Below are 26,967 nucleotides of genomic sequence, written 5' to 3'. Positions count from 1 at the left end.
GGAGAGAAATCAAGTCCTGATAACAGCCCCTGGATCCAGCCATGCCTGAAGCTAGCAAAGACCATTTCAGTTATGCAAACATTGTTTTTCTTGAGTCAGCTGAGTCAAGTTTTGTGCCACTCATGCCAAAAAGAGCCTCCCTCTGTTGTGAAGGACACAGCTGTGCATGACTAGAACCCACAGTTGGCTCCCCAACACAGTTGCCAGGACTTGCAGAAATTCCTAAAGCTGGCCAGAGGAACCCTTTGGAAAGTAGTCTGCGCCTCACACTGGCTTTTCTTTCTAAGGCGGTTCGGCCCGCAGTCCTTCCAAAGAGTGCTCTCGTGTATTCTTGCAGCACAGAAGAGGCTACACCCCTCATAGCAGGGAGACTCTGGGCCCCAGGTGCGGGCCCCCTGCAGAATTCCCCTCCCTTGAATGTGAGCAGGACTGTGGATATAACTGAAGGTCACTCCCACCAGTAAGGTACTGATTCAGTGATGTGGAGCGCACCAAAACGGAGATTATCCTGGATGGGCCTGACCAAATCAGGTGAGCTCCTAAAAGGAACCAGGCCCTCCTGAAATCAGAGGCTGAAAGCATGAGGGAGCCTGAGGAGGGCAGCCACCTGGTAAAGACCTACGAGCGGCCTCTAGAAGCTGAGCACCAACCCCAGCCAAGAGCGAGCGGGACGACGGGGTCTCGCTCCTGAATCGGCAACAGCCCGCCGGAGCTTGGAGATGGGTCCTTCCCCCGTTGAGTCTCCAGGTGAGAACACCACCCAGCCCGCAACTTGTCTGTGGCCTTGTCAGACCCGAAGCAGAGAACCCAGCTAAAACAGTGCTGACTCCTGGGTGATCTTGGGATAATAAATGGGTGTTGTGTGAGCCTCTGAGCTCGTGAAGCTTTGCAGCACCCAGGGCGCCTGGATGGTTCAGTTGGTCGAGCGTCTGACTCTTCGTTTTCGGCTCACGTCATGACCGCAGAGTGGTGCGATCCGGCCCCGTGTGGGGCACTGAGTGTGAAAACTAAAGAAAATTCTGTGAAAGAAAGGAAGGAAGAGAAAAAACGAAAAAAAAAAGAGAAGAGGACTGGAGAGAAGTGTGCAGCATTAAAAACGAACACACCTCTCCTCGCCTGGCTCTCTCTCCCGACGCAGGTCTCTGCTCAAATGTCACCTCCCCAGAGGCCCTCCTCGACCTCCCCGTGTCAGGTGGGCTCCTGTCTCGTCACCCACCGCCCTGTTACCCGCCTCGACACCCTTCATGGCCCTTCCACCCACCGCCGCGTCTACACCACGTGCTTGCTGATTCCATGCCAGCTCCCCTTTGGATCGGGAACTCGAGGGAAGGGGCCTTGCCCTGTCCGTGCCCCGGTGCCCAGAAACAGGCCATGAGACGGCCTCGGTGAACCCTGGCTGAACAAATGAGTGAGTGAGTGAGAGAGTGAGTGAGTGAACAAGGAAGTGAATGAAGAGCCACCATCTCAATTGCCCACGAGTGCTGCCAAGTTGCAGCTCTTGTGGGGAGCAGATAAGGCTGCGGTTTCCAAAGTTCCGGTTCCTCTTGAGCAGCTGAGGCACTCCCCATGACCCCTGTGGCCAGGGCCCCACGACTCCTCCTCTCACGGCGCAGGCCTACAGGAGGCTTGGCAGCCTTCTCCCCAGAGGCCCCAGGTGAGCCGAGGCCCCTGCTGCCCCTGCTCTGCACCCTGGGCTTGTTTACCGATCTCCCCGTGCCTTGGTCTTCTTATCTACAAAATGGGTACAGCAAGGGTCCACCTGGCTCCCACGGCTGCTGCAGGACTGATGGAGTCCTACGCGGGCAGGCTGAGAACAGCTCCAGCAAGTGTCCAGCCAGCAGGCGTTGGCACAGACACAAGCGTGCAGCGCCGTGGAGGAGAGTGGCTTCCCACCAATGCCTCCCCTGCCCACCTTCCTGGGGCAAGGTGTGGCATGAGATTGGCCTGATGAGGGCACGGCCAGGCCAGAGCAGGGCACACGACAGACGCTTAGCACGCTGATGTCCCAAGGCCACGGGTAGAGGGGCCGTGTCAGCAGTCGAGGGAGTTGGTTCATCATGTTGTGGCCTCACCTCTGTGGGGGGAGTTGCCCAGACAAAGTGCCCCCCCTTTCCTGCCCTGAGCAGACCCTGAGTCTCTCCATCCCCACTGCCTGTTGGGTTCTGGAAGACACCGCCAGAGACTGAATGCCCAGCTCCCAGCCAAGAGGCGAGGGGACGGCAGCCCTTCGGGGAGGACAAAGCCTTGAGTTCCAGAAGAAGAGGGCCCGGGCCACGGGCTGCGGTGGCCGGGCCCCAGGCAGATGGACTGGGTGGCGCTGGCGTGACACCACACCGGTCCCAGCAGGGACGCCAGAGCTGTCGGGGGTGGGGGGCGGCGAGAGCCACAGCGTCGCAGGAGGGCAAGAGGAGCGTGTGCGTGTCCCACAGCGGAGGCCTGTGCAAGCCGCGCCCGTCCCTCGCTGGCTTCCACCCCAGGCCCGGCTGTGCCACCCCTTCCTTGCTCCTTCCAGCCGGTGGGAGCACAGGGCGGAGCAGAGGTGACCTGGAAGCCTTGGACGGCGCACTGCCCCCGGCAGCCCCTGCTGCCTTCCCGCCCCACCGGCCCCAGAGCCAGCCGCCCACGGATCCCGGATTCCCCGGGGACCTGCCAGCGGGCTGACAGCGGCCAAGTACAGTCGGGATCGGGCGACCTGCCAGCGGCCCCCAAGTACGGGGTCTCTCTGCCGGGCGCTGGATGCCCACCCCCCCCCCCCCCCGTCTCTGCAGCCCGCTTGTCGCCCAGGAGGAAGGAGCGCCACCCTCGATGGAGCGGGGCTGATGGACAAGAGGGGCCCCTGTTCCCTGACAGCCACGTGTTGGCCGGTCGTACATCAGCCCTACAGCTGCCCGACCCCGGGACCCCGAGCCGGGTCACAGCCACACGGGGTGGGGGAACCGGGCCAGTGGGGGGAGGCCCACGTGTCATCGCAGCTGCCAGGCCTCTGTGACGCTCCCGTCCCTCTGTGCTACATGACTCTCTCTCCGGCCCTTCTGGACGGAGCTCCCACCTCGGCCCTCACTTGGAGTCACCCCGGGAGCCTACAAAAAATTGCCTTAGAATCTCCAGAGGTTCTAGGTATGGCCCAGGCATCAGGATTTTGGAAGCCCTTTGGATGACTCCAGGGGCAGCCGAGGTTGGGAACACAAGCTCCAGGTTCAGGAGCAGAGCCGAGGCCCACAGGCTTGAAGGCTGGGCCCCACTCCACTGCAAGGATCACACGGCCTGAGGGGTGAGCAGAGCCCTGCAGTTGTGCAGTCCTTAAGGTGTGCAACTGGACCCGGCAGCCCTGATGGGAGCACGGGAGAGAACGAGCATCCAACCTCCTTTGTTGAGAAATAACTATGCAAAGGTGCAGGTTCGACTCCTGGTCCTACTGTCCGTTCAGGAAATTTGTGCTCAGTTCCTCCAACCACCAGTCATGGAGCCTGATGGTCTCAGGAAGGAGACAGACAGAAAACAAAGAATCTCACAAATGAATATATAATAACAAGTTTGACACATGGACGGGATGGAAGATATCAACAAGGTGAGTGTGGAAGACAGAATAATGGTCTCCCAAACCCGTCCACGCCCCAATCCCCAGACCCTGGAACACCCTAGGTTGTGTGGCATGAGGGAATTAGGGCTGCACGTGGAAGTAAGGTCGCTGAACAGCTGACCTTTATTTATTTTTATTTTTTTATGTATCAACTAGATTCTTTTTTCTTGATTTTAAACATAAGGTACAGTTTAAATATGTGACAATTTTTTTTTTAAGATTTTATTTATTTATTCATGAGAGACACACAGAGGGAGAGAGAGAGAGAGAGAGAGGCAGAGACACAGGCAGAGGGAGAAGCAGGCTCCATGCAGGGAGCTCGATGTGGGACTCGATCCCGGGACCCCGGGATCACGCCCTGGGCCGAAGGCAGGTGCTCAACCGCTGAGCCATACGGGTGCCCCAACCCGTGACAATTCCATATGCATAGATTAGAAGGCCTTAAAGCTGCGGGGTCACTGAGGCAGCAGACAGGATAAAGAAAGGCACGGGGAATGACAGAGTGAGAACATCTAGGCAAATTAGAATGAATCCACTTCTAAGGGAGCAGGTTAAAGTCGGTGTTCGCCTCCTTTTCAATTTTACATTCCTACCCCCTTATTTTCTTTTATGTTTTCAGTCTACACTGAGGAAATCTTTATTGTTTTAAATATATCTAATTATTAAAATTATGTATTTATTCATCTATCTACTGAGGTATGACTGGCATGTAACATTATGTGAGGTTCAGGTGTGTGACGTAATGATTCGATGCACGTGTGCACCCAAAGCAATCACGATAATAGTCTGGTTAATGGCCCTGGCTATACATTGTTACAAAAAAATGTTTTTTCTTTTTTTTTCCTTGGGGTGATGAGGACTCTAAGGTCTGCTCCCTTAGCGACTTAGCAATATGCAATGTGGTATTGTTAACTCTGGCCACCGTGCTGGGCATTACATCCCCAGGACTTATTTATCTAAACAGCTGACCCAGAGGTGAAGACATTCCCCTGGATTATCCACGTGGGTCCGACGGAACCACAAAGAGCCTTCAAAGTGGAAGATAGCATATATTTAATGTTATACGTCAGTTATGCCTCAAGGAAAAAGACGGGGAAGAGAGAATTAAAAGCAGAGAGACAGCCGAGTGAGGACCTCCTCGAAGTTGCCGGCCTGAGGACAGAGGAAGGGGCCGGGAGCCATGGCACCGCATCCTGCCAACAACCCAAATGAGCAGGAAACAGGTGCTCCCCAGAGCCTCCAGACGGGAGTGCAGCCGGCCAGCTCCTCGCATCTGGCTTTGTGAGACCCTGCGCAGAGCCAGGTGAGACTCTGCACCTGTGACACATGTAAACCGTGGTAATGTGTTGTGATGGGAAGTAGAAAGTGTGTATAGTGTAGTGTGGTTTGGGGGTCAGGGAAGGAGGCTGCCAAAGGAGTGGAGTTTGAGCTGAGACCCACAGAATGAATAAACATCGGCCCAGCAAAGGAAGGAGGCAGAGATGCAAGGGCCCTGGGGCCAGAGGGGACCTGGTCTGAGGAAGGGAGGAAGCGAACGAAGGCCAGTGTGATTGGAGGGCAGAGCACTTGGGGCATCACCAAGCCTTTGGAACCCCAGATTCCTCACCTGTGAAGTGGGATTACAATGACGTTCCCTTACTGTGATGATGAACTGGGCCCTGGGACCTTGTAGCGAAGTAGCTGGAAGGATGGGCTCTGCAGTCAAACCAGAACTGGTTCAAACCCTAAGTCTTCTGGTTACAGCCTGGGTGACCTTGGCAGACTGTTCCCCTCTCTGAGCCTTAGTTTCTCCATCTGTCAGGCTGCTGTGAGTTTTAGATAAGAATGTGTCAGGCACGCTCAACAAACACTGGGTGTCATTGTTAGGAGACTGCGGGCCAGAGCTGGAGAGGAATGTGCTCAAGGTCACACGCCCTGGTGGCTGAGCTGGATGGAAACGAGTCTCCTGACCCTGGCCTTGGACCTGCACAGCTTCTCTGCCTGCAGGGCCACAGCCAACTGAGGCTGGGAAACTCAAACCCAGAGAGCTGTGTGTAGCACCTGTGTTGCAAGAGCATGGGGTGTGCTACAGAATGCATGTGTGCAAATGTGTACATGAGAGTGTGCACATGAGTGTGCATGCAAGTGTGAGTGTACAGGAGGGTGTACATGGGCAAGGGTGAGTGTGAGAGATGGCAAGTGTGTCTGCATGTAAACAGGCATATGTGCCTGCGAGTATGTGTGCACATGTGCATGTGCAGGTGAGTGTGTATGTGAATGCACACACATGAATAGGAGTGTGCGTGTGCAAATGTGCTTGGCGGTGTTGAATGGAAAAGTGAGGACACCTACATGGCTTGGGGGACAGACAGACAGGCCAGTGAGTCCTTATGTCTGAACAATTTCAGTCCAGCTAAACAAGGGAAGTGGAAGAAATAGTTAACAAAAGGCTCCCGGCCCTGGTGGGTTTCTTGCAACCATAGGTTCTCATTTTGCACAGTGTTCTTCCAGAAAGCAGCTCACCCTCCAGGCATGCTTCACAGAGATGGTGGGGAGGGGCAGGGAGCAATCCTTCCCTCCAAGGGCTTGTGGTGGCTCCAGCCCCGAGCATTCACTCTCCACTGGGCACAATGCTACTGACTTCACGCGCATAATTCACCCAACAGCCATGTCGTTCGCTTTACAAGTAACAGAACTGAGGCTCAAGGAGCTGCACAAGGCTCGGTGTGATATACTGTTTTGAAAAAGAACACTGTAATTATCCAGGCCTCTCTGTATTCAGAACGCTTGGCAAGTGACTTGGCAGCTGCCCCCATCAAAGGTAGTGTTTAGGGGCACCTGAGGGGCTCAGTTGATTGAGCATCCCATCCTTGGTCTTGGCTCAGGTCATGATCTCAGGGTCATGGGATCAAGTTCTACATCGGGCTTTGTGCTCACTGGGAGCCGGCTTAAGATTCTCTCTCTCTCTCCCTCTGCTTCCACCCCTCCCCTCGCTTGCATTCTCTTTCTCAAATAAATAAATAAATCTTAAAAAAAAAAAAAAAGTAGCGTTTATGTCCCCACTTCTGGAATCTGGGTTGGTCTTGTGACTTGCTTTGGATTCCATCATTTCTGGAAATGGTGTTGCACCATACCTCAGCTTAGGGTTCAAACAGCATGCCTCTGCTCTCTCTCTCTCTCAGACTCTTGTCTCCATCAGGAGAACAAGCCTGCCGGAGAATGAGAGACACACTACCCAGCTGTTTCCATCTCCCTGGATGATGGTCAGCCACTCCCCAGAAACAGAGCCTGCAGCAGACCCAGCAGCTGACTACAAGTGCGTGAGAGATCCCAGCTCAGGCCACAAGAACCATCCAGGTGATGGTTCAAGCTAAACTGTTGACTCACCAAGTCATGTTATTTTAAACAACTAAGTTTAAGAATCGGGGGCCCCTGGGTGGCTCAGTGGTTTAGCCTCTGCCTTTGGCTCAGGTCATGATCCCAGGGTCCTGGGATCCAGACCTGCATCAGGCTTCCAATGCGGAACCTGCTTCTCCTTCTGCCTGTGTCTCTGCCTCTCTCTCTGTGTCTCTAATGAATAAGTAAATAAAATCTTTTTTTTTTAATTGGGGGGGATCCCTGGGTGGCGCAGCGGTTTGGCACCTGCCTTTGGCCCAGGGCACGATCCTGGAGACCCGGGATCAAATCCCATGTCGGGCTCCTGGTGCATGGAGCCTGCTTCTCCCTCTGCCTATGTCTCTGCCTCTCTCTCTCTCTCTCTCTCTGTGTGTGTGTGACTATCATAAATAAATAAAAATTAAAAAAAATAAAAAAAATAAAAAAATTGGGGATCACTTGTTACACAGCAATAGCTACCTGACATGCTCATAATTGTACAGCTGTTAAAGGTAGAGTCAGGACCCAAAGCCAGGTTTGTTTGACTCCAAGCTCTATGATCTCAACCCCTATACTCAGCCAGCTCCCCCAGAAGGGAAATAAGTAAGAAAACCCAAAGCTGCTAAAAATCCCACTCTGGCTTCCCAAATGTCAGTCTACACCTTCTTTGGAACATGCCTCATCCCTGCTGTCACCCGCCTCAAGACCTCCTGGCTGGGTCCAGCCCTTTTGCCTCCTCCTCTTCCCAGAGTGCAGGTGGGGACAGAGCATTCCTTTCAGCCCTGCATCCTCCGCGCCGCCCCCCCTCCTCCCCGAGCTCCCGCTTGATGAACACCCCCCCTGCTCTTCTGCAAAGCTCGTTCGGAGTGTTGGCAGAATGAACCCAGGGTTTCTACACGTACATATCAGCAGCTGTGATAAAAACCAGCTGTAAGGCCTAAAAATAGCCTCCCCAAGTTGCCAGAGATGCCAGGTTCTTGGCTGCGGAGAAGAATCACCCCCAAGGTGGGGGCACCGTCTTCTGGGGAGAATAACACCTGCCAAATGCCCAGGAGAGCCCTGGGCCAGGCCCAAAAACCTGCCTGCGGGCAGGCCTAGCAGAGCCCCAGTCCCTGGGAGCAACACCCCTCTGAGAGGCATGCACGGGGAGCCAGGCCCTCTCCTCGGGGAAGTCGAGGCAGGGTCCAGAGAGTCCTCCAGAGCAGGGGCCTCATCTTGCCCCCCCCCTCCATCAAGGCTCTCTCTCCCCTTCTGCTCTTCTCTTCCCACTTCATTGCCTCCATAAATTAAAGATCAGGCTGTGGAGGGATGCCACCCAGGTCCATCCTCACGAGCTGTGGCTTCACCCCAGGAGCCTCAGCCTCCTTGGCCACCCAGAGCCCACGCCTCACTGCGTGGTCCTCAGGGTCCAGAAGACAGGGCAGGCGCAGCGACTGGCCGATGAGCCAGTGCCTGGCAGATGTTGCTCCTTCTGAGAAGGGTGGCAATGATGGCGACCCCTCCTTTCTTTCTCTCCCTAATCCTTACCCTCCTTTTGGCCCCCAGTCCTCCGGCTGCTGCCCTTGGGCACCTGTCCTGCCCCCCGCCCGGCAGGCTCGGAGCCGGGGCCGGTCTTACTGAATTCCACCTGCAGCCCAGCCAGTTGCTGGGACTCGCCCCATGTCCGGCTCGCAGGGGGAGCCCGGGCAGGCACGCTGCCCCCCCCCACTCTGTCAACTCTCACAACAACCCCTGGGGGGCCGTTTGGTTCCCGGCCAAATCCCGGCACCCAGAGTGAAGTGTGGCACATAGTAGGTGCTCCAGCAATGTTTCTTGAGGGACCAGAGGATCCAGCCGTATTCTCACCATTCCCATTTTACAGATGAGCAACTGAGGCTCCGAGAGGGCAGCCAGCATGTAGCAAAGCACAACCCTCGGGGGCTGAGGGAACCCAGGCTTGGGTGGGTGACAGCTCCCACGGGCAGGATTCGAACCCAGTTTCACTGGCCCCAAAGCCTGAGTCTTAACAGCCGATGATTTGCCCGTTCTCCTACCTCTCCTAGCTGACGTCTCCAGTGCAACGTCCTCCAATCCAGACAGTCGTGCACACGCCGTGTGGCCTTAGGTAACTCCGCAACCTCTCTGAGCCTTGGACTCTGCATTTGTGAAACGGGAAACCAACCTAGCCGCACCCAGGCAGGATTTCCCTCAGCTCATTTTTCATCTGGTTTCTCGGTACCTAGGGCTGGCTGTGGCATGCAGTCGGGGCCAAATAAATCTCTGTCGATTAATTAATTGAAAAGACAAGTTTACTTTAGAGCACAGGAGTCTGCCCAGAAGCTCGGGGCTGATGGTCTCCGGGAACATATTTCTTCTCTCTCCACGTTAAAGAAAGAGAAACGGCAAATGGTAGGAGAGCCACTGGGCACTCGGTTTATGGGGGAAGGACGAGGGGGATCCCTTGTGTGCAGACCCCCCAGACCCGTGGAAAAAAAGATCTTTTTTCTAATCGAAAAGTAGGCAAGTGCGTGAGAAGCTTTCTTTAAAATGAAACATTGAAGGACTAGATGCCACGTTGGTTGTGATCCCAGCTCCCGGCTCTGTGGGGCTGGCTGAGCAAGGTCCCACCATCCTCCTCCACTGGAGGCCGGTCGCTCCTCCCTTGTGCGCCAGCGCAGCGCCAGGCTCTGAGAGACTCCGGTGAGAAGCTGAGCCCACTCCCCCGACCCTGAGGCAGCAATCCAGAAGGTTCAGAGCGGAATTCCTGAGGTTCCAAGAGAACAGCCACGAGTCCCCAGTGAGCACGTTCAAGCACCAAGGTGGGTGCTTTCTGGAGATCCCAGAGTGCTTTCCGGAGAGGTGGGGGTGCCTGCAGCAGACTGCACCCCCAGGGCCAGCATCAAAGGTGGCACCCACCAGGGGGGCCCCAAGTCCCTTGCAGGAACTCACAGGTGGCAGCCTCCTCTTCATACACCAAGGAGAGGCTGCGGGCTCTCAGGACATCTGGGGCCCCCTGCCCTCCACTTTCCAGGGCTCCCCAGCTCGGCTGAGCTGCGCCGTCCAGTGGAGCCCATCCTGGGCACCCAGAGGGTGTGCAGCTCACAGACAGCCGTGCCCGCAGCTTCCTGGCCAGCACCTGCTGGGCCGGCTGACAGCAGGCGCCGCACACACCCACCGGCCTGCAGTCTGTGGGAGCGAGCCTCGCTCTGGGCTCAAACAGGACAGTGGGGAGGGTGCGTGTGTGGGGTGCCATGCCCTGGTGTGCAGCTCCTGGCTGCTGCCATGACTGTGGGAACGAGGGGCACTTTTACAGACTTTACAGACCCTTCCTGTTGATCCTACCAGCGCTGCCAGGCTCAAGGGGCCAGCAGGCCTGGTCAAGGCCCCATGCCCAAGCTGCCAGGGAGAGGGAGGGGACAGGGGCCGGGCGGTCACACAGGCCCACTCATGCTCAGGAGGGCCCCACCCTTGGTTTAATGCTCTGCCCTTGCCGTCTTGAACTTCTTGCTTCTCTCTGAATAGGAGCTGCACATTTTAATGTTGCACTAGGCCCCCAATTCTGTAGCCAGTCCCGGAAGAGGGGGCCCAGGGGCCCGGCAGGTGAGCCCCTGCCTCCTGAGATTCTCAGATTTTATGCAGAGGCTTCAGACACAGGCTCTCCATGATTAGAGATCCGGGTGCCCCCCAGCCCCCACTTCTGCAAACCTCCTTGAGTGCACAGCTGGGCTCATGGGGGCTCACACACTCACTCGCACCCATGCGTGCCCGCCCACGTGTGCAACAGCAGATCACACCAAGGCACAAACTTCCTGCTCGGGGGAACTCAAATTGCCACTCGAGCACACCCAGAAAGCAAATAGGGCAGCACAAAACTGGGGAGGGGGCATCGGGGACAGAGGGAGAGAGCTCCTGCCTCCCCCAGTCTCCCAGGAAAGGAGGTATCCCCCTCCCTGGCCCAGGATCCCACTCAAGCCCTTTGCACCTTATCCCATTGAATCCCTGCAGCTGCCCCTGATGTAGGTAGGGTGTGTATTATACCCATTTCCAGGATGGAAAAACTGAGGTTCCAAGAAGAGAAGAAGTTGCTTGCTGGAACCAAGGCGGGCAGGCTCAGGAGCTCCATGCCACGCAGTGGCTCCTGAAATAGGACAAGCCTCCCTGTCCTCCTCTGTGCCTCTGGCAGGTGTATCCCCTCTTCCAGGTCCCTGTCTGCAGGGTGCCTGTTCCTCAGGGGGCTGCTCAAGCTGGGTCGTACAGATGGAGTCCTCCCTCCGGGGCTCCACTCCCACCTCACCATGGGCACAGGTGGAACCAGGGAAGCAGGGGTCAGTTTTTCCCAGGGTTCCCGGGCCGCCCCCACCCTATAGCCCTTTGGCTGGCCTCGCCCTCGGAACTCACGGACCGGGCCCCAGGAAGGGCTGACGGGTGTGCCTGGTGAGCCACAGGGGAGGGGAAGCAGCAGACACCCCCCCCCCCAGGGTGCAGGGGCAGGTGTGCGCGTGCAGAGCAGGGAGGGGAGGGCAGGCCGCGGCTCTGGCCAAGCTGGGAGGGAGGAGTGGGGGGGCCCCCTGTAGCTGCCCAGGAATTGCAGGAATCTTCCTCTCGAGATCCTAAATGGAGCTTCTGAAGGTTCCAAATGGAACATTCCAAGGGACCTAGTGAACCTCCTCTCCCGGGTGACGCCGGGGGCACCCCCGGCTCCGCTCGGGCCGGGCTCTCCTGCACCCAGGGACAGCGTAAGGACAGGCCTGCGGGCCGGCTGCGTGGCCAGGACGGCGGGGAGGAGGGCGGACGGGGAGGCCCGCCGCCCCCGGTGAGCCTGTCCAGGCCCCGCGGCCCCAGCCTTATTTGGTCAGAGGCTGCGCCGGCCGCTGGCCGAGCTGCTGGGGGCACCGGGGAGGCCCCGCGCCACCTCCCCACCGGGCCCCCTGGCCGGAGGCGGGCACTCGGGGGGTGCGGGGTGGCGAGGGTCAGGCCCAGGCCACCGCGGCCTCCCTGGGCTCCCAGCCGGGAGGGGACAGGGGTTCCCCGGCTTTTGCCTATATATGGCCGAGGAGAGGCGGCAGCGCTCGGCCGGGCCCCTGGGCCCCGGAGGTATTGTCTTAAGAGGGTGTCTGGCATCGGGCAGGGAGGCTTGGATTCTTGTACAATCCTGGCAGGGAAATTGTTTGACAGCTTTGACGGTGTTGGTGTTCTGGAGTCTCCGCGAGGAGCCTGGCCCCGAGGGCCGAGGGCACGCGGCCCATCACCAGGCGGGTGAGCTCCGGCGGCGGGCCTGGGGCTGCCCCACTCGGGGCTCGGGGCGGGGAGGACGTGCAGCGAGTGTAGTGGAGCCCTGAGAACGGGGGGGGCATGGAGGGGCGCCCGGGAGGTCGCCACCGGGGGGCTGCCGGGCCCGGGGTCCCGCTGCGTGCGGCTGCAGTAAGAGGACGGGTCCACGCCTCTTAGGCCCCAAGGAGTCGGATGCTCCTGTCGTCCCTGCTGACGGACGAGGAAGCCAAGGCCCAGAGAAGGAAGGGGATTCAGGACTCCGGGCTCTTCCTTCAACCCTGTGGGGACCTCATCAGGCCAATGCTCATTGTTCACAAACGCGTTCACAAGCGTGTCCTGAGCTCGGCTCTGGGCCGGGCATCATCCCAGGCTTGGGGGACCACAGTGAACCAGCTAAGAAATGGCTTGTCCCCAAGAGAAACATCCTGTCAAGTAAGGTACCCAGAGAAGGTCTCTCTGTGCAGATGATCTTTAAACTGAGGCCCAAAGACAACACAGAGTCAGTCCTGGGAGTAACAGAGGTGGTGTCACAGGCGGAGGAAATAGCACGTGCAAAGGCCCTGAGGCAGGGAGAAGCATGATCAGGCCTGGGCCAGCCAGGAGGCCAGGGTGGTTGGGGCAGAAGTTGCAGTCACAGGTCACGATCACAGGAGCTTCAAAGGTTCACGTCAGGAGGGGGGTGGGTTTTACCCCCGAGCAGTGGGAAGCTGTGTTTTAAGCAGAGATCTAATATAATCGCATGTGCTACCGTGCATGAGAGTCTGCGCTTGGCTAAGTGCTGTATGTTCATTTTCTCATCTGATCCCCCCACATCCCTGTGAGGGGAGTGGAATCCTTACCCCCATTTTACAGATGCAAGTTGAGGCTCTGAGAGCTGAAATGACTCGCTGTGTCCTTAATACGGATGGGATAGGAATCCTGCCTTCGGTCTTAGCCGGGGCAGTACAGACCCTCCCACATGCCCACCCGGCAAAGCAGCAGGGCCCGAGGGGGGGCCGACCCCGCCTCCTTCCACCTGCCATCCCTCCCGCTGCCCCCTTGCAGAGCCGGGGACCCCGCCTGTTTCCCAGGAAATCCCCCGGTGGCAGGCACAATGGGATGGTCGGTCACCTGTCCTCGGGGGCTCGGGGCCCCACTGGCTGCTTAGACTGGGGCGCAGACATCCAGGGCCGCCGCGCCCGCACACCTGGCCCCACGCCCACCCCCGCCCAGACCAGGAAGGGGCCGCAGAGAGGAAAGCAAATAGCAACCGGTGTGTTCGCAGGCCTCGGCCTCCCACCGGCGCCAGGGCAACACCACCTGCTCTCAGACAGCGGGCGGCAGGAGGACAAAAGCAGGGCTGGGGCTGCGGGCCAGGGACGCGGAGCGCGGGAGCAGGCCCGGGAACCGGCCTAGCAGGGCAGGCTGGTCCCGAGTCAAGGAGGCCTGCCTTGAACCCAGAGGTTCTGTGACCTCGAGCGTCTTCTGGGCCTCAGTCGGCCTGTTTATTAAATGGGAACGCAGGGACAGCAGGCACGGCCGGAGGTTCGCTGAATGCAGGCCCCGTGCCAGGCGGCACCTCCTGGAACGCTCGAGCCGTCCTGGAAGGAAGGGCTGTTAACTCTGTGCAGACAAACAGCAAAGCCCAGAGGCGCTGACACAGCCACCCCAGGCCACACAGCGGGAAACTGGAGCAGGGATGTGAGCCGGGGACCATCTGGCTTCAGACCCAGGCCCAGCGCGGCAGACGGTGCTCTGCAGAGGTGGGGAGCTAAGGGGCTTGACCCTAGGCCCAAGAATCGGCTTCCCGGACACCGGGACTGAGGGGAGGCCAGGAGGGGCCAGGCTGTCGAGACCCACACCATCCGGGCTGATCTTGGGGGACGGCGGTCAGGAAGGGGTCTTGTCGGTGGGTCACGAACTTGTGACCTTCAGAGGCGGGTTCTATGACTCTGACCACCTCCCTCTGACCTTCAGCTGCTTCGTATCTGTATTTAGAATGACTCGCCTTATTATTTTTCTTTTTTTACCTAAATAAGTTTATTTCAAAAGGAAATTCTCTATCACCGAGGTCAATGGAAAACCACTATTACCTGCCACTAAGAGAAGATGCCCCTGAACATGAGCACGGTGAAGACGAACCGGGTCGCTAAATACTGTTGTTTGCCCGTGGTCCTGAGCCGGAGGCTGCTCTTTCTCTGCCACAAAGGGGGTTCGGAAGGGGCTGCTGGCCGTGAAGACGCACCAAGCCTCAAGCTGAACTAAGAAGGATAGGAAAGCCGTGAGACGGGATGGCCTGGGGGTGCCTGGGGGGCTCAGGGCATGATCCCAGTCCCACACTGGGCTCCCCGCAGGGAGCCTGCTTCTCCCTCTGCCTGTGTCTCTGCCTCTCTCTGTGTCTCTCATGAATAAATAAAATCTTGGGGAAAAAAAAAAAAAGAAAGAAAGAAAGGGAATGGCCTCGTCCCCGGGCCCCATGCCAACCCCGTGGCAGCCTGGGTGCCACATTTATCACACACCCATCTGGGCCGGCCCCATCCTTTAGAGATGGGGCGGCCGGGCCCCTAGAGCAGGAGCCACTGTTCCCTGAGAGTTTGGGGCACGTCTGCACCCACAGCAGCCTCAAATGTGCCACCAGGATGTGTCCCCTCCTGTCCCCTGCTCAGGAGGCCCAGGGACTCCAAGCTCTGCCCTGTGCCAAGTACATCTCCAAAATGTCATGCCCTCCCTGACGCCGCAGGTGCCTAGACTGTCACTGTGCTTCCAGCATTTTCCGCCCACGAGGCCGCTGGCATTTCTGCCCAGCGGCAACCCTGAGAGGTTCTAGGCAGCGGCTCAACGGCTCAAGTCCCAGGAAGGCGGCGGCATGAAGGGTGTTGGCTTGGTTCCCTGGGGCGTTCAACGCGCCGTGGGGCTGCCGGCCGGTCCACGGGCTGGGACCCTCTGTCTCGAGAGCAGCCGACCAGGCCGGCCTCCGGGGGGGTGGCTCGCCCACATTCCAGAACCGCAGGCCGGGGCTTGCCTGCCAGGCAGCCGGCTTGCGTTTATCACCGGGCAAAGGCAGAAAGAAGCCCTTCTGCCTTCAGGTGGCATCCCGGTGACAGACGCCCCCACGGAGCTGCGTGTCACCTTCTCTTTGGGGGACAATTCTGCCCTCGGGTTAGAGAACCCTAGCGTGGAGTTGGGACGCCCCACCCCCCCCCGCCCCGCAGCCAGGTGAGGCCCGGCAGCCCGCGCTCACACCTCAGCTCTGCTGCAAACCGCCCGAGTGACCGCAGAGACGGGGGCCGGCTCCCTGCACCCCCAGATCCTCGTCTGTGACTTGGGGGCTCATAAAACACACCACTCTCCAAGGACTAAAGAAGTAAAACACGTTCTGCGTTTCAGATAGTGCGAGCCCTCCACGAAGGCTGGCCCAGGCCATCTGGGGTTTTTGGTCTTTGTTTTCCACCCTCTCCCACTTTTAAATAAGGCAACTGTAAATGTTTTTGTCCCCGAGGATCAAAACATTTTGCCAAACAACAGAATGCTGGATCAGAGGGCACGGGCGGTTCCACGGCAGTTGTTCCTTGCACGGAGATTGACCTTCCACGTCGGAATGTGTTTACAGCAAGAGCCGATTGTGTCATTTTCTCCGCATCCCTGCCAGCACTGGGTTTTACCACTTTATAACTGTTCCCTAATTTGATCAAAGTGGAGAGGGGCTTTGTCCGCATTTCTTTCTTTCTTTGTCTACAAGTCTGTGCATTCTTTCATGTTACAATTAACTGCTATTTCCTTGGGAATACACGGTGTGGCGGCCTCCTTGGAATGTTTCTCAAGTGGCATCTGCGATGCCAAAGTCCCCTTGTCAGGTCCACCTTAGAAGCGTCTTCTGAGCAGGGGAGACAGGAGAGGTTGTCGCTCGGGGTGGCAGTGAAAGCCTCTCCCCTGCCTACCCCAACCCGTGCCTTCCCGTCACCTGATTATCCTCAGAGCCTCCCCAATGGAGGAAATCCTCTCCTGGGACTGCGGCTGCAGGCATGGAGGCCGGAGGAGGAAGAGTCGATTGCATTCTTGGAGCTAACAAGTGAGCCAGTGAGGCAGAAGGGTAACAGACGCCACCCCTGTACCTCCCACCACTGCCCTCCTGCACCGCCCTCCACGCTCCTCCAGGGACCCCTGGGTCCCAAGAAACTTTCCTTCCAAACCATGAGGTCAGAGCAAAACCCCTCCACCGAGTCGTGATAAGGTGATGACTCTCTGTATTCCTTTTTTTTTTTTTTAAGATTTTATTCATTCATGAGAGACACACACAGAGAGAGGCAGAGACACAGGCAGAGGGAGAAGCAGGCTCCCTGTGGGGAGCCCAATGTGGGACTCGATCCCGGGTCTCCAGGATCACGCCCTGGGCTGAAGGCAGATGCTAAACCGCTGAGCCACCCAGGGATCCCCAACTCTCTATATCCCTTAATCATTTCAGTTCCTGGTGTCCTATTAGCAAGACACCCAGAGCTCCTTCTTGGGTCCTCCCTCCCCCCGAATTATCCAAGGACCCCACAGTCATCCTCAGCAGGTGGAGCTGCCACTGGCTCCCCAGCGAACGTCCCTGCTGTTATGACATCTTGCCACCGCATGGGGTGGCTGTTGGAGACGGCGCCAGAACAGTCCTGCAGACCTTTGCCCATTGGGCAAGGACGTCTGAGCTGGTTAAGCCCTTGCCTGGGGCCTGGGGTCACCCATACTCGAGACTTGAGTTCATGGCTCTCGGGGGTCACCCTTTCAACACTTAGCAGAGTGACGTGCCCCACCTGCACCCTACACACACCCTAGGTCCCGACATCTAGCACCTTGCTGACCCTGCCCAGAGCCCCCTGGGAGGACAGGATGGCAGCACGGCCCCTACTTTGATAGAGGGGGACCTGAGGCCCCCAGAGGGTAATTTTTCCAAAGTCACTTGGCCAGTTAGCCCCACTTCAAGCTGAAACTCAAGGTCTGGACTCCCCTTTCACTAGAAGCTCCCAGTGAAAGTCCTCTTCCGGCCCCCCGAACCAGAGCACCCTCACCACCCCCCAGTCGTGACACCAAAGAATATCTGCAGATTGCCCGGTGTCCCCTGGGGAGCAGAATCAGCCTCAGCGGAGAACCTCTGCTCCTAGACTCCAGCAGTGGCCTCTCCTGACCTTGGGAGCTGGGCCCTGTCCTGGTGGCCCCGGGGGCCCTGCTGACCTCAGCCACTCTGTCTTCCAGCCCGGGCACGCGCTGTCCCCTCCGTCTCCGGTCACCCTCAAATCTCCGGTCCCGTTCAAGACCCTTCACACCCTGGGGGCCAGCGGAGAGCACCCCTGACCACGCTGCTCGAGTGACCCCCGCCCATCAGCCTCTCCATCCTTCTCCCTGATTTATCAACCTCTTTGCCTTTTCTTAAATCCCTCTGTTTCTGTTTTGTCGTTTACGGATGAGCTTATTTCTGCCTCGGCTCTGTGGGTCAGGGGCCTGCATGTCCCGTTCGCCGCGAGCGGCCCCGGCTGCACAGCAGACATCAGGAAACCCGAGTTTCATGACTGAATGAATGAGCTGGGTGGACTTCTCTCGGCTTCTAGAAATGGATCCTGTGTGTCCCCAGGGCTGCGAAGGTAGGGAGAGCCAGGAGAGCCAGAGGGGGCCCCTTCCGTGGGCCTCGGGCCCTGCACACACAGCCTTGACCCAGGCTTTCTGGGGTTCTTGGAGACGAGAGGGGAAACCCGTCCCCTGGGCTTAAGGAGCCGCAGGCCCGGCCCTACTCACCAGGGCCCGGCTCGGATGGTGAGGCCCGGGGCCTAATTATAGAAGGCAGGTCTGAGAGGAAGTGGCTGCTCTGATTAACACCCTGAGGTTTGTTCACCCCTCACTGAGACAGTCCCCACGGGGAGAGGAAACCTGTGAAATGAACCCAGCCGCCGGGCCGGGGGGCCTCCGGTTCCTGGCTGAGGGGCGGCCGGAAGCCGGCTCTGCCTCCCGCGGCTTGTCCACGTGAGCGAGCCTCACCCCCTCTGCACCTTGGTTTGAGACAAAGGGACCCGGGCCACATTTGATCTTCGAGGGGGCTGTCCCGCGGGGGTTCAGGCAGGGGCACCACTGTCAGGAGCCCTCTCCGACCTCAGTTTACTCAACCGCAGAATGGGCTGACGGGGACCCCGCCTTGCAGAGAGTCTCTGGGAGGATTCAGGGGGGAGGCTCGTGCCGCCAGCTGGCCCAGGACGGGGTCTGGCACAGGATGAGCGCTCGGCCGGCGCTTCCCGTCGTCAGATTGGCGGGGCCCAGTCAGAATGAGAATGTGGGGCCCCTTGCTCAAGAGAAACTGAGAACTTCGAGATGGAGACAGCAGAGCGTTAAGTGGGGCAGGGCCCTTCTGAGCCCCGCGTGACTGCCCGGGCTGCACACCCCGGGGTTGGGGAGGGTGGCCCGAGGGGTGAGGGGGGTGGGGTGGGAGTAGGGGCAGCTGCTCCTTACAAGGATGCATCCCTCCCCACGACCATCAGCAGCAGACCTCAGCCCGCGGTCAGATGGAAAATCCCGCATCAGAGCGCCACGCACAGCACCAGGCGGCGCGCGCAGGACGATGCAGTAAGTGGACACTCATCATACGTATTTGGGTGAGGACCAGGGCAGGAGGCCGAGGCTCCCACCTCCTCTCCCCGTGCGGCTCGCTCAGAGCGGGGGCGGGGTGCAGTTAGAGCAGAATTCACCTGTATCTGTAACATTTTATTTCTTAAAGAAAAAAAAAAGCTCAGCACCTACTGTGACGTCATAAGCATGTTAAAAACTGGGTGGCGGTGGTGGCGGTTGTATTATTTTTCTGAAAGCTTTCCCTTGTCTTTGCAGTTTTAAAAGATTTCACCACTTTTAAAAATGTGGAAACCCTCAGATTAGAAAGTATCTATTCTTTTACTACCATCCGGTGAGTAAGGGGCCTCAGAAACTCTCAAGCATTAATTGAGCACCTACTACGTTGCCTGGCCCCGTAGGCAGGGAGGCAAAACCAAGCATTTTGCCCCTCAGGAGCCCAGGGCCCAGCAAGGGGAGACAGAAAGGAGACCTGCCTGCCCTGTGCCCACACGACGGGACCCACACGACACGGCCCCGACCCTGGCATGGGGCTGCCACTTGGCTACTTTCACAGGAAAGCGGCACCCGGTGTTTTTTGCCTCCTGCAGAAGGAGCCCGGGAGCCTTGCAGGAGCCTGGTAGGTACAGAGGGCTGTGGGCAGCAGCAGCAGGTACATTCAGCCCCAGTCTCGGGTGGGTGGAGGGGAGCCCCCGGGGCGGCCCCCACCACTGCCGAGCCCCTTAGGTGAATGAGAGGCATCCCCCTGAATTTTCGGCAGCCTCTCTGGCGCTAATGGGGAAACTGACCCCAGTCAGGGCCACCCGCCCATCCCCCCAGCCCAGGGTTTAATTTTGCCGAGGCCTGGGCTGGTGGTCCCTGCTGGGGAGCAAGGCAGCCCCCGGCCCCCTGCCACTCCTTGTCATTTCTGTCTTCTTGGTTAATTTTTTATTTTGAAATATTTCAAAAAAAAAAAAAACAAATAATTTCAGACTTGCAGAAAACGTGCAGAGAAAAATGTGCGTATCCCCACCCCCCAGCTTCTCCTAATAGTAACAGTCTATGTGATGGCACAACTGTCAGGACCAAGAAACTCCACATCGATGCAGGACCGTTAACTGAGCTTCAGACTTTATTTGGAGTTCACCAATTTCCCCCCTCACGTCTCCTTTCTGTTCCGGATGCACATGGCCTTTGGGCATCCACCCTCCGTCTCTAGCAGCGGTGGGGGGGGGGGGGCAGGGGGGAGGTTCTCTGCTCCTTTCTGGTCTTTCATGGCCTTGCCCTGTTCGAAGAGTGTCAGTCCTGTATTTTGTAGATTCTACTTCAATTTGGGTTTGTCAGATGTCCCCTTGTGTTTTAAAATGAGACATAATTCACATTCCACAAAATGCACCCTCTTACAGCGTACAACGCCGCGGCTCTGGGTATGCACAAGATTGTGCAACAGTCACCACGATCAAGCCCCAGGACATCTCCCTCACCCCAGGAGGACGGCCCCGGCCCCCTTCCCACCCCCCCATACCCCCCACCCCCCACCCTCCGCCAGCCATGGCACTTTCTCTGGTTCCCTCTCTCCGCGACTCTGTTCCTGCTTTTCTTTCGGTTTCTGTTTGTGTCTCTGCCTGTGAGTCACGCTGTTGCTCTCACACACGTTCTACTTTTCTCTGTGTCTGCATCTGTCTCCCTCTTTCATTCTGAAGGGGACACAGGCAAAGCCAAGAAAACAAATAAAGAGCAACCAGAGGGCAAGCTGGGGGCTCTGGAGACAGACTGGTAGGGACAGAGAATGTCTGAGGGTTCCAGCTAGATGGGGCAGCCCCGGGGACCCCTCCAAGGAGGTGACGATGAAGTCAATCCTACAGGAAGGAAAGCAGCCACTGCTGGGACACATCCAGGCAGGAGGGCAACTTGAGCCAAGGCCCTGGGGTGGGAAGAACCCCAAGGGACAAGCCAGCGAGATACAGGGGGGCTAGTCAGGGGTCTCCCTATGCACCAGGATCACAGGCTCTGAGGTGGGAACCCCAGCCAGCCCACAGTGCATAAGTCACTGGTGAACCTCTGAGAACCTTCCATAACCTTCCAGGCAGAGCCAGACGGTGTGCTCAGCACTGGGGACCCTGGGATAGACATGATCCACCTCTACCTTATAAGAAGCTGCAGGGGGAAGGTACAACCCAGGCTCTAAACAAAGTTTGTGGGTTGATTTGCTCAATATTTACCTCGGAAACACTTAGTGAGCGTTTGCTGCAGGCCAGAACCATAAGTGGGCATGGGCAGTGCCCCGGCCTCACGGGGCTCCGAGTCTAGAAGGAGAAGCAGCTCCCCGCGCCCCCTGACCTGTGCCGAGAAGGCCGCTCACTCACCCAGCACACAGCTGCTGCTGCTCCCTGCAGGGTGGACACACACAGGTGACCCCCGAGGGGGATCCCACGTCCACAGTGCAGTTTCTAGAGCAGAATGGCGTGGGTTCCTGTCCGTGTCCTGTGGGGCATGATTCGCTGAGCAGCAGCCTTGGGCATATCAGTCCCCCTCTCTGAGGCTCGGCCCCTCCTCTGTAGAGCGGCCTGGCATGAGCTCAGAGAAAAAGATGTCAAGTGCCGAGCCCCGTCCACCCCCCCACTGCCCACATTCAGAGAGCACCCCCCACCCCACCCCATGCCCTGCCCTTGACCGGCGCTGAGGGGGCAGGCTGGCCAGGAGGATCCCGGGCAGGCTGGAGGGTCCGCACCTCCCTGGGGGAGGGGGCAGCAGGGGCAGCAGCTGGATCCTGGCTCGTGTCCTTAAGTCACCGAGGGCAGCACCAGGCCGGCTGGCTGGAGCCCAACAGCCTGGGTCTCATTTGTGATGCAAATGGCTGGCCGTGGCTTGGGGCCAGGGCACATGTCCCCAGCCAGGGCCCCAGCTTTTATTCTGAGCGGAGCCTGGGGAGGGAGGGAGGGAGGGAGGGAGGGAGGGAGGGAGGGAGGGAGGCAGGGAGGGAGGGGAGCCTCCCCAGGCAGCCACGAGAGACCTTCCCAGGTGGGTTAGGGGTGAGCAGGGACCCCAAGGCAAGGGGACCCATTTCCAGAGGCGGACAGGGAAGGCTGAGGCTGGGGCCACCCTCTGATTGCTCAATGGGACGAGGGGGACCGTGGTGGCTGGCAGAGGGCCCCATCCCGCTGGAACCCAAAGGTCACCCGTCTGGGCGTTCTCCCTGCAATCCCGCAGAAACCAGGGCACCGCTGTGTCACAGCCCGTCATTTCCTGGCCAGTGCGCGGTGGCTCTGCGGCCCCTCCTGGATCCCCTGCAAAGCTGTGGCCACGCAGACCTTCTCCTTCATCTTTCTCTGGCTCCCGGTCACCGCCAGCCCTTCCCACAAGCTGCTTCTTGCGTCTGGAGGATCTTTGCTTTCACTGACGCCAGTCTGGCTTTGGGTCTCTGCCCTAATGCTCTACGTGTAACTGTATGTAGATTCTTTTTCTTAAAGACGGTCCCACAAAACCCGCATCTCTCCCCAGTGGTGGGAAAATGTCCCCTGACACTCTTCCCCGGTTGCCGGGTCAGCTGAGTAGGTCCCCTGTTAGGTCATTCATTCATTCAACACATACATACTGAGCAGCTCTTCTGTACCAGGCACTGTTCTAGGCACTGGAGACAGACCAATGGACAAGACAGACAAAAATGCCTGCCCCGTGGACCTACGATCCCCCGGGGGTACAGGCAATCGACAGAAAAATAAGGAATATTCGAGTAATAATAACTGACGAATGTCAGCTTGAGGTGTGACGAGAGCTGCAGGGGAAAATGAGCGGGGAGCGTGGGGCTGTAATTTTTAATGGAACAAGGTAGGAGGTGGACACCTGGGGATGAGCGGTCTAGGTAAAGGGAATAGCATGTGCAAAGGCCCTGAGGCAGAGGCTCACCTGGGAGGGCTCAGCACTTCTCTGTGGTGTTTACCAGCCAGAAATTAAACAATCATTCCGGTGATGATTTACACACTTTCTGGCATACCCACTAGGGTCTTGTATTCGGTGCTTGTTCACTAAATAAATGGAGAAAGGACTTACGCGTGTTTTTATTTGAAGGGAGGGGTTGGGGCTGGTGAAGTTGTCGTGGAGCCTCACCCCACCCTGAGGCGCAGGGGCAGCTCACAGGCTGGAGCTCTGCGGGCACCTGCAGGCCAAGGCACTAGTGGCAGGCGACAGGGACAGCAGGCAGCTTTTTTCAGGAGCCTGGGGGCGGCAGGCACGAGCGGCTGAGAGCAAAGCAGGGAAAAGAAGAACAGGGAAGACTCCACATTCTCCAGGCTTGGCTTGAGGCTTCCGTGAGCCCCGTTTAGACACCCCAGAAGGAACCGGGAAACCACTTGCGGGGGGAGGGAGGGGGTCCAGGTTCCTGCCCGGTCACTGAATTTGGAAAATGAATTTTAAAAATGTGGCCGTGACGCCCCTTGTGTGCGCTTCCAGGTGGCCGCCTAGCAGGGGAGGCGCGTGCAGGGGGGTCCCAGCAGGTGTGCACCGACCCAGACCACGTCCTCCCCTTCCGCCCACATCCCAGGGGACCGGTGACAGAGAAGCCCCACCCACCTGGCGGGACACCCCACAGCCAGCAAGGGAGCCAGAGCAAGCCGTGTGGGGGCTGATGGGAGCCCTTGGAGAGGGTTCCAGGGGCTGGCGCGTCGTCGAGCGCATGCACGTGCTCCGCCGGGCGAGGACGGAGGGCCCTGGGCGCAAGACGCAGGTGTGTCCAAGCTGGAGGCGCTGATGCTGGCTGTGGGACAGGATGGGTCCGACCTGCCTCCGTGACGCCGAGCCCGTGCGCTGGTAGACACAAGCTGTGCGACTCTCCTGATAAAAATGCCACCATGATTCATGGCAGGGAGGTGACCGCCCGAGCGGGAGGCTGGAGAAACCGCCGGGCTGGGGTGCAATGGAGGCTGGGACGATGCGGCTCGCCCCCCAGGGGGACCTGCCTGTCCCCTCCTGTCCCACTAAACCAACCATCCCCGCAACCCGTCCCCACCAGAGAACAGCAGCGCGCCCCCTCCTCTCCGGGGAGGACGGTTGGGTGGAGACAGCCACCAGCGGCAGGTGGGGACCTCAGGGAGGTGTCAAATGCTATCCTGGGTGGCCGCACAGAAGCAGGAGGGGAAGACATGCTGGTGATGGGCTCTGGCTGTAGTGAGGAGCAAGTGAAGAGATGCTGGGGGAGTGGTGCCTGGGGGGAGGGGAGAAAACAAAGATGCCAGAGAGTCCTCCCAGTCCGCCCGTGAGTCCTCCCAACCCGCGGGAGGCTGTGCCAAAGCCACGCCAGGTGCCAGCTTTTGTTTGGGGTTGGGGGGAGGAGCGGCTCCATGCGTTCATCCCCACCCAGTGTCCTACCTATATCCCCTGTGCCAACCTCAGCCTCCGCTCCCAGGCCACACTCTTGCTTTGCAGGCCTCCCTGCCGGCCAACCTGGCTGGACACATCCGACCTCAGGCCCTTTGCACGTGCTTGTGACCACATCGGGAACGCTCTTCCCACGCTTGCCTCTGCATAGGATCTCTGTCCAGTGAGCCTTCCGCGGGGCCCACCTCCCACCTGGACCCTCCTGATTCTTCTCCATCCACTCACCTGTTCGTCTCCTTCACAAATTTGTGACTCAGTGATTTCTTTGCTCGCCTTCCTGATCAGGCAAGCTTCAGTCAGGGCACTGCCTGGCCCGGGCATTCGGAGAAGGAGCAAAAGGATCTGGAGCCACCGGGGACCCAGGGCAGGTGCCCCGGAGGAAAAGAAGGGCGGTTACAGGAAGCAGCCCCAGGGCAGGAAGAGCCCCAGGCCAGGCTGGGGAGGGTGATTTAGAACCAGACGGCTCCCCAGCTGAGCCCCGGTCTCCTGCCCCAGAGCCTCGTTCCCAAACTTATGCAAGAACAAACAGGGAGGCCTCTCCTGACTCAGAAGCACGCTTTACTGGGACAAAGAGTAAATAAACTGATATTTATACCACGGCCCCATCGGGTGGCCACTTGGCGCGGAGGCAAATATGGTCAAAACTGCGCTCGGAGGCCCTCGGGGAAGAGCGAGGCTGTCCCGAGAGGAGCCCGGTGGGAGGTGTCCGCAGCCCACACTCCCACAGACGCCTCTGATCGCCCAGGACAGGTCCGGGTGAGGGGGGGGTCACCTCTGGATTCCTGTAGACCTTTCCCAGGTCAGCTGCTGCCCGGGTCCCGGGCCCGTGGGCAGGGTCCCCATGTCCCCCCTGAACTTTCTCCTGAGGACACACCCCCACGCTGCCTCAGGTGACTTCTCAGCTTGGAAGATGATTTCATTTAAATACTTTAGAATCCATACGTTCAGCAAGAACTATGAGTCACCCTGCTGTGCCCGGCTCCCGCGCAGTGGCTGGCTCGTAGGCGGCTCTGACACGCTCCTGATCCACCCCAGCAACCAGTCTGAGATGGGAGACAGGGACTACATGAGCAAACAACGCCCTACACTGAGAAGCCCCCGCCCAGTGGGTGCTCTGGAGGAGGTGGGCGAGGGCAGGTGGCAGGGAGCGGCCGAGGGTGGGCACACGCAGGAACGCGCCCTCCAGGGCAGGGGGAGCTGCTCGTGCAAAGGCCCTGGGACTTCCTTCCCAGCTCCTCCCTGGTTCTCTGATTATCCTGGTTACTCGTGTCCTTGTTTACTGTCCATCTCCAGGGGGCACCTGGGCCTCTGCCTTTGGCTCAGGTCATGATCCCGGGGTCCTGGGATCGAGTCCCACATTGGGCTCCCCACACGGAGCCTGCTTCTCCCCACACGTCTCTGCCTCTCTCTGTGTCTCTCATGAATAAATAAATAAAATCTTTGGAAAAAAAAAAAAAGAAAACCGGTGAGGTTCCACTGACAAAGTATTTATGGCCGTGTCACCCGGTTCTAGGAGAGAAGGCCAGAGGAGCAAACAGAAGCGTCATCTCCAGGGGCTGGCATTGCAGGGAATCCCTCATTGCACTTTGCCAGCTCCCAGCGTTTTACCGTGAGGTTCTATTTATTTTTAATCTGTTCTGTTTTTCTGTAATTACAGAAGCAACATGCGTCTGTGGCACCACGTTCAAACAAGGTGTAAAGTAAGAAGAAAAGTTCATATTCGCCAGACACAGCGCCTCAGCCTGCCCTGAATTCCCGGAATGCACCTTTCATCAGACCCCCTGACCTCCCAGGGTCATGCCTGCAGGTTGGGGGAGGAGTTTGCCCCCCCACCCGTGTCCACCCACGGGCCACAGAGCTAGGGGCTCGGGGTGGGGGGTGAGTGTGGGCGGGGGCCTGGGAGGGCCGAGCCCATCCGCAGTGTTGTTAAACGGCCAGCCACCTCCCTCCCTGTGCGTCCTGGGGACACCGCCCCCCATGGCAACCCACTCCCTGTTGAGGGCTGGTGCTGCCCCCGGTCACGGCCTCTACCCTGTGACCTTGGGTACAGACATCGAGAAGGACGGGGTGACTCTCCAACACGTCTTCCAAAACAGAAGCGACAGGTAGGTATAAATCAGTGCAGGGAGGGCCCCCAGAGTTCTGGGTTTCCCCCCTGGTGGTTTCTGTTGCTCTTTTCTGGAATATTCTTTCAGTATTTCCTCGTTTTTTCCAGAGCCACTGCCATCCTGGTTTCCGAGGAGCTGCTTGGTGAGCGGCGGACACCCCCCAACCCCCCAGCGCCGGCACCCACCCTGCCCTCTGTGCCCGCAGCCCCGGCGGCCCCAGCCCCAGCAACCAGCACACAACTCGCTGTCTGGACGCTTCGTGGGAATGGGGCGCACAGGACGCCCCCATGGCGGGCTTCTTTCATTTAGGTGCGTCCTCGAGGTCCGTCTGCGTTGTGGCGTCTATCAGAAGTTCATTCCTTGTTATGGCCAAATAATAATATACCTGTTGTGCGGCTGGACCGTTTTTGTTCATCCATTTCTCAACTGATGGACATTTAGGTTGTTCCCACTTTCTGGCCACTAGGAATAGTGCTGCCGTGAGCACTCAGGGTCGAGACTGCTGTGTGGATGTTTGCTTTGACTGGTCTCAGGTGGGCACCTGGGGCGGAATTTCTGGGTCATATGGTAGCTCTATGTTTGATCACCTGAAGCCCCTCCAGGCTGTTTTCCGTCTGACACTCCCTCCAGTAGGAGGCTTTCAACTCTCCATATTCCTACCCACCAACACTCACCAACTTACCAACACCCTCCAACACCCACCAGCATCCACAACACCCACCAACACCTACCAACACCCACCAGCATCCACAACACCCA

The 26,967-nt window shown here is 58.4% G+C and overlaps 2 long non-coding RNA genes across 9 annotated transcripts; both read left to right on the top strand.

Annotated features, from left to right (window-relative positions):
• Positions 1–2,832: 2,832 nt before the first annotated feature.
• LOC140618684 (uncharacterized) lies at positions 2,833–7,328 on the top strand. The gene is made up of 3 exons (XR_012018749.1): positions 2,833–3,568; positions 4,545–4,883; positions 6,742–7,328. It is a non-coding gene; the product is annotated as an uncharacterized lncRNA (long non-coding RNA).
• A 1,822-nt stretch (positions 7,329–9,150) lies between these two features.
• LOC140618683 (uncharacterized) lies at positions 9,151–26,619 on the top strand. 8 transcript variants are annotated; one of them, XR_012018747.1, is made up of 12 exons: positions 11,459–11,649; positions 12,089–12,169; positions 12,362–12,616; positions 13,688–13,926; positions 14,235–16,232; positions 17,393–17,778; positions 18,664–18,748; positions 19,007–19,082; positions 19,184–19,367; positions 21,938–22,173; positions 25,758–26,205; positions 26,316–26,618. It is a non-coding gene; the product is annotated as an uncharacterized lncRNA (long non-coding RNA). The 8 variants fall into 8 exon arrangements; XR_012018743.1 differs by having other exon boundaries at positions 11,458–11,649; positions 14,235–17,778; positions 18,667–18,748; positions 26,316–26,619; XR_012018748.1 differs by having other exon boundaries at positions 11,458–11,649; positions 14,203–17,778; positions 26,316–26,619.
• The last annotated feature ends 348 nt before the right edge of the window (positions 26,620–26,967 follow it).

The sequence above is a fragment of the Canis lupus genome, chromosome 26 (genome assembly GCF_048164855.1).
Source record: "Canis lupus baileyi chromosome 26, mCanLup2.hap1, whole genome shotgun sequence".
NCBI lineage: Eukaryota > Metazoa > Chordata > Mammalia > Carnivora > Canidae > Canis > Canis lupus.
This window is presented reverse-complemented; position numbering and strand designations above follow the sequence as displayed.